At 42.7% G+C, this 14,880-nt stretch overlaps 1 protein-coding gene across 1 annotated transcript in view; it reads left to right on the top strand.

Moving 5' to 3' along the window:
• Positions 1 to 2,974, top strand: part of LOC127430701 (NADH dehydrogenase [ubiquinone] 1 alpha subcomplex subunit 2-like) — a 29,274-nt gene extending 26,300 nt beyond the window's left edge. The window contains exon 4 of the mRNA XM_051680671.1: positions 231 to 2,974. The gene's annotated coding sequence lies outside the window, so the exon portion shown is untranslated. The remainder of the gene's footprint in view (positions 1 to 230) is intronic.
• Positions 2,975 to 14,880: the final 11,906 nt, after the last annotated feature.

Raw genomic sequence — 14,880 nt, 5'->3', positions numbered from 1 at the left:
AAAAACTATATTCTGCTTTTACATTTTAGTCTCTTTACACCGGGGTGGTCCTAGATGTCTTGCAACAACATATCAATCACATTGATGGCACATTTTTCTGCAAGAGTAAAAAAAAAAAAAAAAGAAAAAAAGGTCACCAACAAAAATTTTTATGCACCAGTAAATGTATGTGCATCAGAGATGACAGCAGTAGTTATGTAACATACAGGCAATATTCTTTCCTGGTTCAGTGGAAAAACGGCAGCTGGCAGAAGGAAGTGCCTGCCAATGTCTGTCGGAAGAGTAGGAGGAACGTGCTGCTGGAAGCCGCAAATCAACGAATGACAACAGTAAACAGACACTTTTCTCAGTGTAAGCAGTTGAGTTCATAAAATAATTATAACATATTTCTTCAATATGTATAAAGATTCGACTTAATATTGTTAACATTGTTATTATCACAAGTCTTGAATTCTGATTTATATCATTTGAAATTACAACCGCACTAATGTGAAACTGAACTTAAAATGTTTGCATTCAGCAATAAAATATAAGGTTAAATAAATGTCTATAGAAAACAAAATGCTGTCATCATTCAGACAACAGGTATGTAATTCCTGTTTATGATATGAATTGCATAACTAGAATTGCACAGTATTTCTGCCTGAAATTAAGAAAATTGATAACTGAAAACAATGTAAGCTTAATTAAGCTTAATTTTACTGCTCCCAAAAGGCAAAAAGCAGTAGTATTTTGTCAATTTTAAGTTATGACCAAAACTGTCTCTCTATATACAGTGTTTGCTCAACTATGCTCAGATTTAGGGAAAGCGAAGACTGTTTTATAATGTGTGTGTGTGTGTAAATACTTGTGTTGGTGTATCATTTGGCTTTGTAGGGCAGTAGTAGTGAATTGTTGTTTAATGTTAATTTTTATTCTGTTGTTGGTCTTGTATTACTGTCAAACGTATTTGTGCATTTGAGTTGTATTGAAAACTACACAAATGAGTAGCATCCACATATGATTGGGTACAGCGGGGCTAAAGGCACACTAAGGAAAAATTAGCTTTTTTTTTCTGGTCACAACGTGTATCAAGATTTAAGAAATACACTTATTTGTATTGAATATTGATGAAGCAACATCATTTGTGTGAAAAGAAATAACAATGTTGTTTTGAATACAATTCATTTACACACACACACACACACACACACAAAAAGGTGGTGACAAACTACAACACATAGAGACTGTATCACTTAAATATCACATAAAGACTGTGTCTGTTCCCCAAACTACCAAACACAAACCCCTCACTAAATCATTTAGAAAAAATCTGATTAAGGTCAAACTTTAAAAAAACAAAAACAATTAAAGATAAACAACATTTAAAGGTAGGACAACCAAACATTAAATCTCTTTCTACCAAAACACTAATTGTAAATGAAATTATTACAGATCATAGTTTGGATGCGCTCTGTTTGACTGAAACCTGGCTTAATCCGGATGAAAATATTAGTTTAAATGAATCTGCTCCCCCAGGTTATTGTTATAAACATGAGCATCGTCTGAAAGGTCGAGGAGGAGGTATTGCTACAATTTACAGTGAAGTTTTTGGTGTTACTCAGAGGACAGGATATAAGTTTAAGTCTTTTGAACTAATAATGCTTAATATGACACCATCAGATACAAATAAAAAATCTCTTTCATCTGTCTACAGTATATAGATCACCCGGGCCTTACTCTGGTTTCCTTGGTGAATTTGCAAATTTTCTATCAGATCTAGCAGTTAATGTAGATAAGAGCTTTAATTGTTGGTGACTTCAACATTCACATATATAATGAAAATGACACATTGGGATTAGCATTTATCGATATTCTAAACTCTCCTGGAGTCAGACAAAATGTGACAGGACCAACTCATCACCATAATCATACGCTAGATTTATTTCTGTCATATGGAGTTAATGTTGATACTGGAGAAATTCTACCGCAGAGTGATGACATCTCAGATCATTACCTCGTCTCTTGTTTGCTGCAATCAGCTAATGTTACTCTATGGTAAAACTATTCTTTCGACCACTAAAGATAGCTTCACTAATAATGTTCCAGAATGGTCTCACATACTCAGTAAGCCAAAAAGTCTAGAAGAACTTGATGAAATAACAGAAAATATAAATACAGTCTTCTCTAGCACTCTTCATAGTGTCGCCCCCCTTCAGTTAAAGAAAATGAAAGAAAAAAGCCCTGCACCATGGTACAATGATCACACTAATGTTCTCAAGAGAGCAGCTCGTAAAATGGAGCACAAGGGAAGAATACAAAATTAAGAGGTATTTCGTGGTACATGGAAGGATAGTGTCTGTAGTTACAGACAGGCACTAAATGCTGCCAGGTCAGCATATTTTAGCAAACTCATAGAAAATAACCACAACAATCTTAGGTGTTCAATCACTACTGTGGCTAAATTGGTAAGGAATAAAGCCTCAACTAAACCAACTATTCCGTCGCAGCACAATAGTAATGACTTCATGAATTACTGATAAAATTGAAATAATCAGAAATAAAATTGGAATTATGCAATCAACTGTCACAGCACCTCAGAAAACAGTGTCTCATAATTTTGCTCACGAGCAACTTCAATCCTTAGCTGTTGTAGGTCATGAAGAGCTAACAAAACTTATCAAAAAATCAAAAGCCACAACATGTTAGATCCAATACCAACTAAGCTCTTAAAATAGGTATTCCCAATAATCTCAGAACCTCTTGTTAATATTATTAACTCCTCGCGCTGTTCAGGACGCAGGCACACTCATTCAGTTTAAGTCTAGACTAAAGACTCATCTATTTAGCCAGGTATACACATAATTTATCCTTCAACTTACAATTAGGCTGCTTTACTTAGGTCTGCCGGAACCAGAAACATCCATCATGATCTATAACTCTGCATAAAATAGAATGGCATCTATGCTAATATTATTCTATTTGTTTCCATGTCTCAACCTCGGGATTCAAATCTTGAGGTTACCAGAGCCGGCCAGATCCAGCTCCGTTCCTGCTTGGTGTCGGACTCCACTGCTGTGTCGCTGAGAGATAATGACACACTACAGCCAGTGCTAGCCAGATATCACTTCAGTCTTTTGACTTCAGAGGATGAACTGATGCCAACTACAACTTTAAGACATCGGATACTACATATGCCACTGCCTGAACCTTGGATTTAGGATGGACCCCACTGAACCTCACTGCAGATTGAACTGCGATGCACCTTATTAATCTCTGCCTACATCACCTTTGTGTATTGATGGACTACACTCTTGAAATGGAATAAATAGACTATCAATTATTTGCCAACAAAAGCCTTCATCAGCCAACTAACAAAGGACAATCAAATCAAAATCAAATCAAATCACTTTATTGTCACACAGCCATATACACAAGTGCAATGGTGTGTGAAATTCTTGGGTGCAGTTCCGATCAACATAGCAGTCGTGACAGTGATGAGACATATACCAATTTACAATAACATCAAATTAACACAGCACAATTTAAACATCTGATATACACATAATTACACTCAACAATATACAAATAATAACATACACTGTACAGTATACAATACGCACTATATAGATACACATTAATCAATCAAAATAAAAAATACAAATATATAAAAAAGTATATATAGTATATATAGAATGTACAGTATTGTACTGTATTGACATTCAGGCTGTCGGCTGATAGTCAGTTGTTAAGAGAGAATATAATATAATAATAATATAATTTATGACAGTCCGGTGTGAGATATAAGAGTAAGGGTAATAAAGTGCAGTGCTGATGTATTTGATCGTGGGAGATCAAGAGTTCAGAAGTCTGATTGCTTGGGGGAAGAAGCTATCATGGAGTCGGCTGGTGCGGGTCCTGATGCGATACCGTCTACCTGATGGAAGCAGTGAGAACAGCCCATGGCTCGGGTGGCTGGAGTCTCTGATGATCCTCCGACTTTTTTCACACACCGCCTTGTATATATTTCCTGGAGGGAGGGAAGCTCACCTCCGATGATGTGTCTGGCAGTTCGCACCACCCTTTGCAGTGCTTTGCGGTTGTGGGCGGTGCTATTGCCGTACCAGGCGGAGATGCAGCCAGTCAGGATGCTCTCTACAGTGCAGGTGTAGAGCCGTGTGAGGATGTGGTGGTTCATTCCAAACTTCCTCAGCCGTCTCAGGAAGAAGAGGCGCTGATGAGCCTTCTTCACAACGACTTCAGTGTGGATGGACCATGTGAGTTCCTCAGTGATGTGGACACCCAGGAACTTGAAGCTGCTGACTCTCTCCACTGGTGCTCCATTGATGGTGATGGGACTGTGTTCTCTGTCTTTTCTTCTGAAGTCCACCACAAGCTCCTTTGTCTTACTGACGTTGAGGGAGAGGTTGTGCTCCTGACACCAGTGTGTCAGAGTGTGCACCTCCTCTCTGTAGGCTGTTTCATCATTGTCAGTGATCAGACCTACCACCGTCGTGTCATCAGCAAACTTAATGATGGCATTGGAGCTATGTGTTGCCACACAGTCATGTGTGTACAGGGAATACAGGAGTGGGCTGAGAACACAGCCCTGTGGGGCTCCAGTGTTGAGGGTTAGTGATGAGGAGATGTTGCTGCCTATTCTAACCACCTGGCATTTGCTTGACAGGAAGTCCAGGATCCAGCTGCCTCGAAATGAGCATAAAAAGTATTTAGCTCATCCGGAAGAGAGGCAGCTGTGTTCATGGCAGAGTTTTTATTCCCTTTAAAGTCCGTGATGATGTTAATTCCCTGCCACATGCTTCTAGAGTTGGTGGTGTTAAACTGTCCTTCAATCTTGCTCCTGTACTGGCGTTTTGCGGTTCTGATAGTTTTTCGGAGGGCATAACTGGCTTGTTTATGCTCCTCCGCGTTCCCGGAATTAAAAGCGGAGGTCCGCACATTAAGTGCCGCGCGAACATCGCTATTAATCCATGGTTTCTGATTCGGATAGATCCGTATTGTTCTGGTCGGAACGACGTCCTCTACGCACGTTCTGATGAAACACATTACTCTATCAGCGTAAAGCTCGATGTCGTCATCAGAGGCGGACCGGAACATCTCCCAGTCTGTGTGATCAAAACAGTCCTGTAGCGTAGAATCTGACTGGTCCGACCAGCACTGGATCGTTCTGAGGGTGGGTGCTTCCTGTTTCAATTTCTGCCTGTAAGCGGGCAGAAGCAGAATGGAAGAGTGGTCCGATTTGCCAAATGGTGGGCGGGGGAGGGATTTGTAGCCATCCCGGAAGGGAGAGTAGCAATGGTCCAAAACCCGGTCCCCTCGTGTGTTGAAACTAATGTGCTGGTGATATTTTGGTGCGACTGATTTTAAACTGGCTTTGTTAAAGTCCCCGGTCACAATGAACGCGGCCTCAGGGTGCGCGGTTTCCTGCTCACTTATACTCCCATACAGTTCCTTGAGTGCCCGGTCTGTGTCGGCTTGTGGGGGAATGTACACAGCAGTGATAATGACCGCTGTGAATTCCCTCGGTAGCCAGAATGGTCGACACAGAAGCATGAGAAATTCCAGATCAGGAGAGCAGAAAGACTTGATAGAATGTACGTTCCTCTGATCACACCAGGATTTGTTGATCATAAAACATATACCACCACCTCTACTTTTACCTGAGAGGTCTTTCGCTCTGTCCGCTCGGTGCACGGAGAACCCCGCGGGTTCAATGGCTGAGTCTGGAATCTCCGCAGACATTCAAGTTTCCGTAAGGCAGATAATGCAGCAGTCCCTTGTATCTTGTTAGAAAGAGATCCGCGCTTTCAGCTCGCAGAGCTTGTTATCCAGAGACTGAACATTTGCCAGTAGAATAGTGGGAAGCGGGGGTCGATTTTCGTGGCGTCTTACTCTGATGAGAACGCCGGCTCTGTTTCCCCTTTTCCTCCTGCGTTTCCGCGGCCGTGCTGCCCAGACAAAGGGCTCCGCTTACATGTTTGTAAACAGCGGGTCGGCATTGAGGAATGTGAAGTCCGGTTTACGGTGTGAGATTGCTGAACCAATGTCCAAAAGTGTTTGTCTGTCGTAGACAATAAGGCAGACAACATCCAAGACAAAAAACATAAGAATTGTGAACAAAACAAACAAAACACTACTATGTTGTGTCGGAGCTCGCAACGCAGCAGCCATACTCGGCACCATCTTGAGATCCACAATGCATCTATGTAAACTTCTGCAGTTAATCCAGGAGGGACTTCAAAGACATTAGTCATTAATCTTAAAGTTCATAAAAAATCTTTTATTTTAATTTTTAAAACACTGGATCTTAACGTTTACCTAATTTACAAATTTAGAACCATGACTTGCACTGCACACAAATAACTAATATTGGCATTATATTCATGCTGTTAGCCTGGCCCCCACAGTGAGCCTGCTTTCTCCCAAGGTTATTTTTCTCCATTAACCAGCATCTTATGGAGTCACCATCAGCTTGATCACAGGGGTTCTAAATACAATTATTATTTAATTATTTATTTTATACACATTTTACAATCTTATTTAATCAAACTACACACTGATCACTGTAAGATATTATAGATACAGTTTCATTTTTTGTTTTTGTTGATGCATGATTTCCTGTAAAGCTGCTTTGAAACGATGTGTGTTGTGAAAAGCACTATTCAAATAAAAAGACTTGACTTGGTGAGGGGGTTGGTTTATCCCTCGCTTGGGATAAAAGGCCCCCAGGGGGTTTATAGTGATATTGCGTAGATACCGGGGCAATAGTTAAATACATTTAAGACAGCAAGGTGCTTTTTTGAGTAACAAATTAAAATTACACTTATTCAAAATAACCACTTCAGAAAAGGGTGCATAATTTCTTGTTCATTTCAATCACATTAGATTTTTTTTTTACATCAAGAATTCTTTTTTTTTTTTTTTTTAATTTGGAATGCCTAATTCCCAATGTGCTTTTAAGTCCTCGTGGTCGTGTAGTGATTTACCTCAGTCCGGGTGGCGGAGGATGAATCCCAGTTGCCTCCGCATCTGAGACTGTCAACCCTCACATCTTATCATGTGGCTTGTTGAGCATGTTGCCACGGAGACATAGTGCGTCTGGAGGCTTCATGCCATCCACCGCGGCAACCATGCTCAACTCACCATGCGCCCCACTGAGAACGAACCACATTATAGCGACCACGTGGAGTTTACCCCATGTGACTCTACCCTCCCTAGCAACCGGGCCAATTTGGTTGCTTAGGAGACCTGGCTGGAGTCAATCAGCACACCCTGGGATTCGAACTAGCGAGCTAGCGAACTCCAGGGGTGGTAGCCAGTGTATTTTACCACTGAGTATAATAAACAAATCTCCACTGTGACTGGATCAGTCAATGTGCCCCCACTTTGAAGGATTTTTCATAACAAATGTATTCCCCCCACTTCAGAAATGTGTTTTATGGGGGGCTTTTTACCTCAAATACTATCCTTTCACTTAATGGAAAGTTATTTCTTTATTATATACAATTGAAGTTAGAAGTTTACATACACCTTAGCCAAATATATTTAAACTCAGTTTTTCACAATTCCTGACATTTAATCATAGAAAACATTCCCTGTCTTATGTCTGTGTTGTGACATAGGCAGTGTCCTGGCATGTTGCCAACCATAGTAAGAAAATGACACACTGTTCCCGGTTCACAATGGCAGGGGAAACGAGAGGCATTTAATAAGCACCGCAAGGCAACAGCGCCAGACACCTGAACTCTCACTGTTTTTTTTGTTGTTTTTTTGTAAGGCTTAAACAGGAAAAAAAACTTCAAGCATCGCTGTATCAGAGGTTGCTTTGTCCTGTTTTCCTGCCCATGGGGAAAATTACAGTAAACGTAATGACCGGCTTCAGCTTTCACAACAGAAGCGAGCTCAGAGCAAAGCGTTTCGAGTTTTTATGCGCTCACTAAAAACGCAATCAAACTCAGCGAGCTGTGTGTCAGCACAGGCTCTGCCCAGGCAATCACAGCACTTGTGCTGAAGGGTCGAAACACCTGATGTGGATGAGAGGAGGCACGCCAGACTGACCCACTGTGAGAGGTGCAGATCTTGATGGCAAATCTAGTAGAGAAAATCCAGTTAACGTGCAGAGTATGAGAGAGAGATATTGGCAAGATTTTAAAGAGTTTCAGAGATTGGCTATGCCTGCGGGGACAACCCCTAGCGGCTGCTTAAGTGACGCAGTATGAATTACCAACTTGAAAGGGAACCATGCTTCTGGATTGTCCTCTTTGGTTTACTTTAGTTATTTCCTTTTATAAAATCACTGCACTCAGCACGCCCTGGATTCGAACTCGCGACTCCAGGGGAGGTAGTCAGTATCAATACTTGCTGAGCTACCCAGGCCCCTTGTTGACAACATTTCTAAATGTCTTTTGTATGAGTGGTTATTTTTATTCCTCATCACATTGTTGACCGTTCTCCAGTTTTGACAGATAGGGTACAACGGGGCTAAAGGTTAACCGGGTAAAAGACTCCTTTGACTATTTTCTCCCAAAACACTAAATAGCAACAAAAACTACCACAGCACTTTCCTAAATACCTGTTTGTCACTATGCACTGCAAAATTTTCCTGTTTCATGAGATCATTGCGTGTAATGTCTAAATTTTTATTTTGAAGCAATTTGATCTAATATTTAATCATTTTTAAAATATTGCAAATTTATGTAGCTAATGAATATCCTGGAAATTACCTCATTTACTTTGAGACAAAATACTTATTTGTAATTTTCAGGTGATATATACACTATATTGCCAAAAGTATTCGCTCACCCATCCAAATAATTGAATTCAGGTGTTCCAATCACTTCCATGGCCACAGGTGTATAAAATGAAGCACCTAGGCATGCAGACTGCTTCTACAAACATTTGTGAAAGAATGGGCTGCTCTCAGGAGCTCAGTGAATTCCAGCGTGGTACTGTGATAGGATGCCACCTGTGCAACAAGTCCAGTCATGAAATTTCCTCGCTACTAAATATTCCACAGTCAACTGTCAGTGGTATTATAATAAAGTGGAATCGATTGGGAATGACAGCAACTCAGCCACGAAGTGGTAGGCCACGTAAAATGACAGAGCGGGGTCAGCGGATGCTGAGGCGCATAGTGCGCAGAGGTCGCCAACTTTCTGCAGAGTCAATTGCTACAGACCTCCAAAGTTCACGTGGCCTTCAGATTAGCTCAAGAACAGTGCGTAGAGAGCTTCATGGAATGGGTTTCCATGGCCGAGCAGCTGCATCCAAGCCATACATCACCAAGTGCAATGCAAAGCGTCGGATGCAGTGGTGTAAAGCACGCCGCCACTGGACTCTAGAGCAGTGGAGACGCGTTCTCTGGAGTGAGAATCACGCTTCTCCATCTGGCAATCTGATGGACGAGTCTGGGTTTGGCGGTTGCCAGGAGAACGGTACTTGTCTGACTGCATTGTGCCAACTGTGAAGTTTGGTGGAGGGGGGATTATGGTGTGGGGTTGTTTTTCAGGAGCTGGGCTTGGCCCCTTAGTTCCAGTGAAAGGAACTCTGAATGCTTCAGCATACCAAGAGATTTTGGACAATTCCATGCTCCCAACTTTGTGGGAACAGTTTGGGGATTGCCCCTTCCTGTTCCTGCACACCAGTGCACAAAGCAAGGTCCATAAAGACATGGATGAGCGAGTTTGGTGCGGAAGAACTTGACTGGCCTGCACAGAGTCCTGACCTCAACCCGATAGAGCACCTTTGGGAAGAATTAGAGCAAAGACTGCGAGCAAGGCCTTCTCGTCCAACATCAGTGTCTGACCTCACAAATGCGCTTCTGGAAGAATGGTCAAAAATTCCCATAAACACACTCCTAAACCTTGTGGAAAGCCTTCCCAGAAGAGTTGAAGCGGTTACAGCTGCAAAGGGTGGGCCGACGTCATATTAAACCCTATGGATTAAGAATGGGATGTCACTTAAGTTCATATGCGTCTAAAGGCAGATGAGCGAATACTTTTGGCAATATAGTGTATATATATATATATATATATATATACACAGTTGAAGTCAGAGGTTTACATACGCTTAGGCTGAAGTCATTAAAACGCACATTTAATATTAGCAAATTATAGTTTTGGCAAGTCGTTTAGGACATCTACTTTGTGCATGACACAAGTAATTTTTCCAACAATTGTTTACAGCCAGATTGTTTCACTTTTAATTGACTATATCACAGTTCCAGTGGGTCAGACGTTACATACACTAGTTAACTGTGCCTTTAAGCAGCTTGGAAAATTCCAGAAAATTATGTCAAGCTTTTAGACAATTAGCCAATTAGCTTCTGATAGGAGGTTTACTGAATTGGAGGTGTACCTGTGGATGTATTTTAAGGCCTACCTTCAAACTCAGTGCCTCTTTGCTTGACATCATGGGAAAATCAAAAGAAATCAGCCAAGACCTCAGAAAACAATTGTGGAGCTCCACAAGTCTGGTTCATCCTTGGGAGCAATTTCCAAATGCCTGAAGGTACCATGTTCATCTGTATAGAAAATAGTTTGCAAGTATAAACACCATGGGACCACGCAGCCATCATACTGCTCAGGAAGGAGATGCATTCTGTCTTCTGAAGTGAAGTTTGGTGTGAAAAGTGCAAATCAATCCCAGAACAACAGAAAAGGACCTTGTGAAGATGCTGGAGGAAACAGACAAGTATCTATATCCATAGTAAAGCGAGTTCTATATCAACAAAACCTGAAAGGCTGCTCAGCAAGAAAGAAGCCACTGCTCCAAAATCGCCATAAAAAAAGCCAGACTATAGTTTGCAAGTGCACATGGGGACAAAGATGTTTTTGGAGAAATGTCCTCTGGTCTAATGAAACAAAAATTGAACTGCTTGGCCATAAAGTTGTGGCAAAATGGCTTAAGGACAACAAAGTCAAGGTATTGGAGTGGCCATCACAAAGCCCTGACCTCAATCCCATAGAAAATGTATGGGCAGAACTGAAAAGGCTTGTGCGAGCAAGGAGGCCTAAAAAGCTGACTCAGTTACGTCAGTTCAGGTCTGGAGGAATGGGCCAAAATTCCAGCAACTTATTGTGAGAAGCTTGTGGAAGGCTACCCAAAACGTTTGACCCAAGTTAAACAATTTAAAGGCAATGCTACCAAATACTTACAAAGTGTATGTAAACTTCTGACCCACTTGTGAATGTGATTAAAGAAATAAAAGCTGAAATAAATAATTCTCTCTACTATTATTCTGACATTTCACATTCTTCAGATCAATATATGGTCTCTTGTATGCTGCGATCAGCTCCGCTGAGGCTGAGCAGCATTCGTGTTATGAATTACCTCAACGACTGGTTGCTCTTAGTACAGTCAGAGGAATAAGCTTGCAAACACAGAGACCTGTTACTTGCACATTTGGAGCATTTGGGACTCAAAGTCAACTGGTTGAAGAGCGTGTTGATGCCCAGCTGCCAGATTTCATTCCTGGGCGTGAATTTCAATTCAGTCTCTGTGTGCCTGACAGAAGAATTCCATTCACCGGTGTTTGAACACATTCAAGCTGGGAAAAAACGTTTCCATTGAAGATTGTTCAATGCTCCCTGGGCCTCATGGCTGCTGCAACACTCAGTTCCACTCAGGCGGAACTACTGCTAAGACAAAGGAGCTTGTGGTGGACTTCAGGAGAAGAGATAGAGAACACAGTCTCATCACCATCAATGGAGCACCAGTGGAGAGAGTCAGCAGCTTCAAGTTCCTGGGTGTCCACATCACTGAGGAACTCACATGGTCCATCCACACTGAAGTCGTTGTGAAGAAGGCTCATCAGCGCCTCTTCTTCCTGAGACGGCTGAGGAAGTTTGGAATGAACCGCCACATCCTCACATGGTTCTACACCTGCACTGTAGAGAGCATCCTGACTGGCTGCATCTCCGCCTGGTACGGCAATAGCACCGCTCACAACCGCAAAGCCCTGCAAAGGGTGGTGCGAACTGCCAGACACATCATCGGAGGTGAGCTTCCCTCCCTCCAGGAAATATATACCAGGTGGTGTGTGAAAAAAGCTCGGAGGATCATCAGAGACTCCAGCCACCCGAGCCATGGGCTGTTCTCACTACTACCATCAGGCAGGCGGTATCGCAGCATCAGGACCCGCACCAGCCGTCTCCATGACAGCTTCTTCCCCCAAGCAATCAGACTTTTGAACTCTTGATCTCCCACGATCAAAATACATCAGCACTGCACTTTATTTGTATTACTACTCTTACTCTTATATCTCACACCAGACTGTCATAAATTATATTATTATTATATTATATTCTCTCTTAACAACTATATATAATACTATATATACTTTTTTTATATATTTTTTATTTTTATTGAATAATGTGTATCTATATTGTGCGTATTGTATACTGTACAGTGTATGTTATTATTTGTATATTGTTGTGTGTAATTATGTGTCTATCAGACGTTTAAATTGTGCTGTGTTAATTTGATGTTATTGTAAATTGGTATATGTCTCACCACTGTCACAACTGCTATGTTGATCGGAACTGCACCCAAGAATTTCACACACCATTGCACTTGTGTATATGGCTGTGTGACAATAAAGTGATTTGATTTGATTTTGATTTGATTGGATTGCAGATGAGACCACTTCAGCGCTGGCTCACATTGAAGGTGCCCTATCATTTATGGCGACACGGTCGATTATGTCTTGTGGAATCATGCCGCTGTCTAGCCACGTTAACCAGTTGGAAAACGATCTGGAAAAGTGTCCAGACGCAAAGTAGTCATGACGGATGTGTCAAACACAGGCTGGGGAGCCCTGTGCAACGGGCGCCTGGACAAGTGCTCAAATGACCTGGCACATAAATTGTCTGGAACTACTTGCTGTATTTCTAGCATTAGTGGCTTTCCGACCAGCCATCCAGGGGTTTCACATTCTGATCAGAACCGACAACACAGCAGTTGTGACTTACATAAATCAGCCGACCCGCTGTTTACAAACCCTTTGTCTGGGCTGCCCGGCCGCGGAAATGCAAAAGGAAAAGGGGAAACAGAACCGGCGTTCTCATCAGAGTAAGATGTCGGGCAAATCGACCCCCACTACCCATTATTCTACTGGCAAATGTTCAGTCTCTGGACAACAAGCTCTGCGAGCTGAGAGCGCGGATCTCTTTCCAACGAGAGACGAGGGACTGCTGCATTATCTGCCTTACAGAAACTTGGATGTGTGCGGAGAATCCAGACTCAGCGGGGTTCTCCGTGCACCGAGCGGACAGAGCGAAAGACCTCTCAGGTAAAAGTAGAGGTGGTGGTGTATGTTTTATGATCAACAAATCCTGGTGTAATCAGAGGAATGTACATTCTATCAAGTCTTTCTGCTCTCCCGATCTGGAAATTCTCATGCTTCTGTGTTGACCATTCTGGCTACCAAGGGAATTCACAGCGGTCATTATCACTGCTGTGTACATCCCGCCACAAGCCGACACAGACCGGGCACTCAAGGAACTGTACGGGATTATAATAAAGCAGGAAACCGTGCACCTTGAGGTGCATTGTGACCAGGGACTTTAACAAAGCCAATCTCAACACATTAGTTTTAACACACGTGGGGACCGGGTTTTGGACCATTGCTACGCTCCCTTCCGGGATGGCTACAAATCCCTCCCCCGCCCACCATTTGGCAAATCGGACCACTCTTCCATTCTGCTTCTGCCCGCTTACAGGCAGAAACTGAAACAGGAAGCACCCACCCTCAGAACAATCCAGTGCTGGTCGGACCAATCAGACTCTACGCTACAAGACTGGTCCGCCTCTGATGATGACATCGAGCTTTATGCTGATAGCGTAACGTGTTTCATCAGAAAGTGCATAGAGGATGTTGTTCCGACCAAAACAATATGGATCTACCCCAACCAGAAACCTTGGATTAATAGCGATGTTCGCCCGGCACTTGATGCGCGGACTTCTGCTTTTAATTCCAGGAACGCGGAGGAGCATAAACAGCCAGTTATGCCCTCCGAAAAACAGCAAAACGTCAGTACAGGAATAAGATTGAAGGACAGTTTAACACCACCAAATCTAGAAGCATGTGGCAGGGAATTAACATCATCACAGACTTTAAAGGGAATAAAAACTCTGCCATGAACACCGCTGCCTCTCTCCCGGATGAGCTAAATACTTTTTATGCTCGTTTCGAGGGAAATAACACCGCCCTCGCGGAGAGAGCTCTCGCGGTCGAAGCTACAGAGGTTAGTTCACTCTCCGTCTCTGTAGCGGATGTAACACGATCCTTCCGACAGGTGAATATCCGCAAAGCCGTGGGTCCAGATGGCATTTCGGTCTGCTTCATCAGAGCGTGCGCGAACCAACTGGCTGGTGTTTTTACAGACAATTTCAACCTTTCCCTCTCTTTGTCTGTAGTCCCCACATGCTTTAAAATGTCCACCATTGTGCCTGTTCCAAAGCAATCCAAAATCACTTGCTTAAATGACTGGCGTCCTGTTGCTCTGACCCCCATCATCAGCAAATGCTTTGAGAGACTAATCAGAGATTACATCTGCTCTGTGCTGCCTCCATCACTGGACCCATTGCAGTTTGCTTAACGCAACAACCGCTCCACTGATGATGCCATAACATCTACAATACACACTGCTCTCTCCCACCTGGAAAAAAGAACACTTATGTGAGAATGTTGTTTGTAGACTACAGCTCAGCATTCAACACCATAGTGCCCTCCAAGCCGGGCTCTTGGCTTAAACAGCTCACTGTGCAGCTGGATCCTGGACTTCCTGTCAAGCAGACGCCAGGTGGTTAGAATGGGCAGCAACATCTCCTCATCACTGACCCTCAACACTGGAGCCCCGCAGGGCTGTGTTCTCAGCC

The sequence above is a fragment of the Myxocyprinus asiaticus genome, chromosome 40, assembly GCF_019703515.2.
Source record: "Myxocyprinus asiaticus isolate MX2 ecotype Aquarium Trade chromosome 40, UBuf_Myxa_2, whole genome shotgun sequence".
Classification (NCBI taxonomy): domain Eukaryota; kingdom Metazoa; phylum Chordata; class Actinopteri; order Cypriniformes; family Catostomidae; genus Myxocyprinus; species Myxocyprinus asiaticus.
Note: the sequence above shows the minus strand (reverse complement) of the source record. Positions and strands in the feature narration are given on the sequence as shown.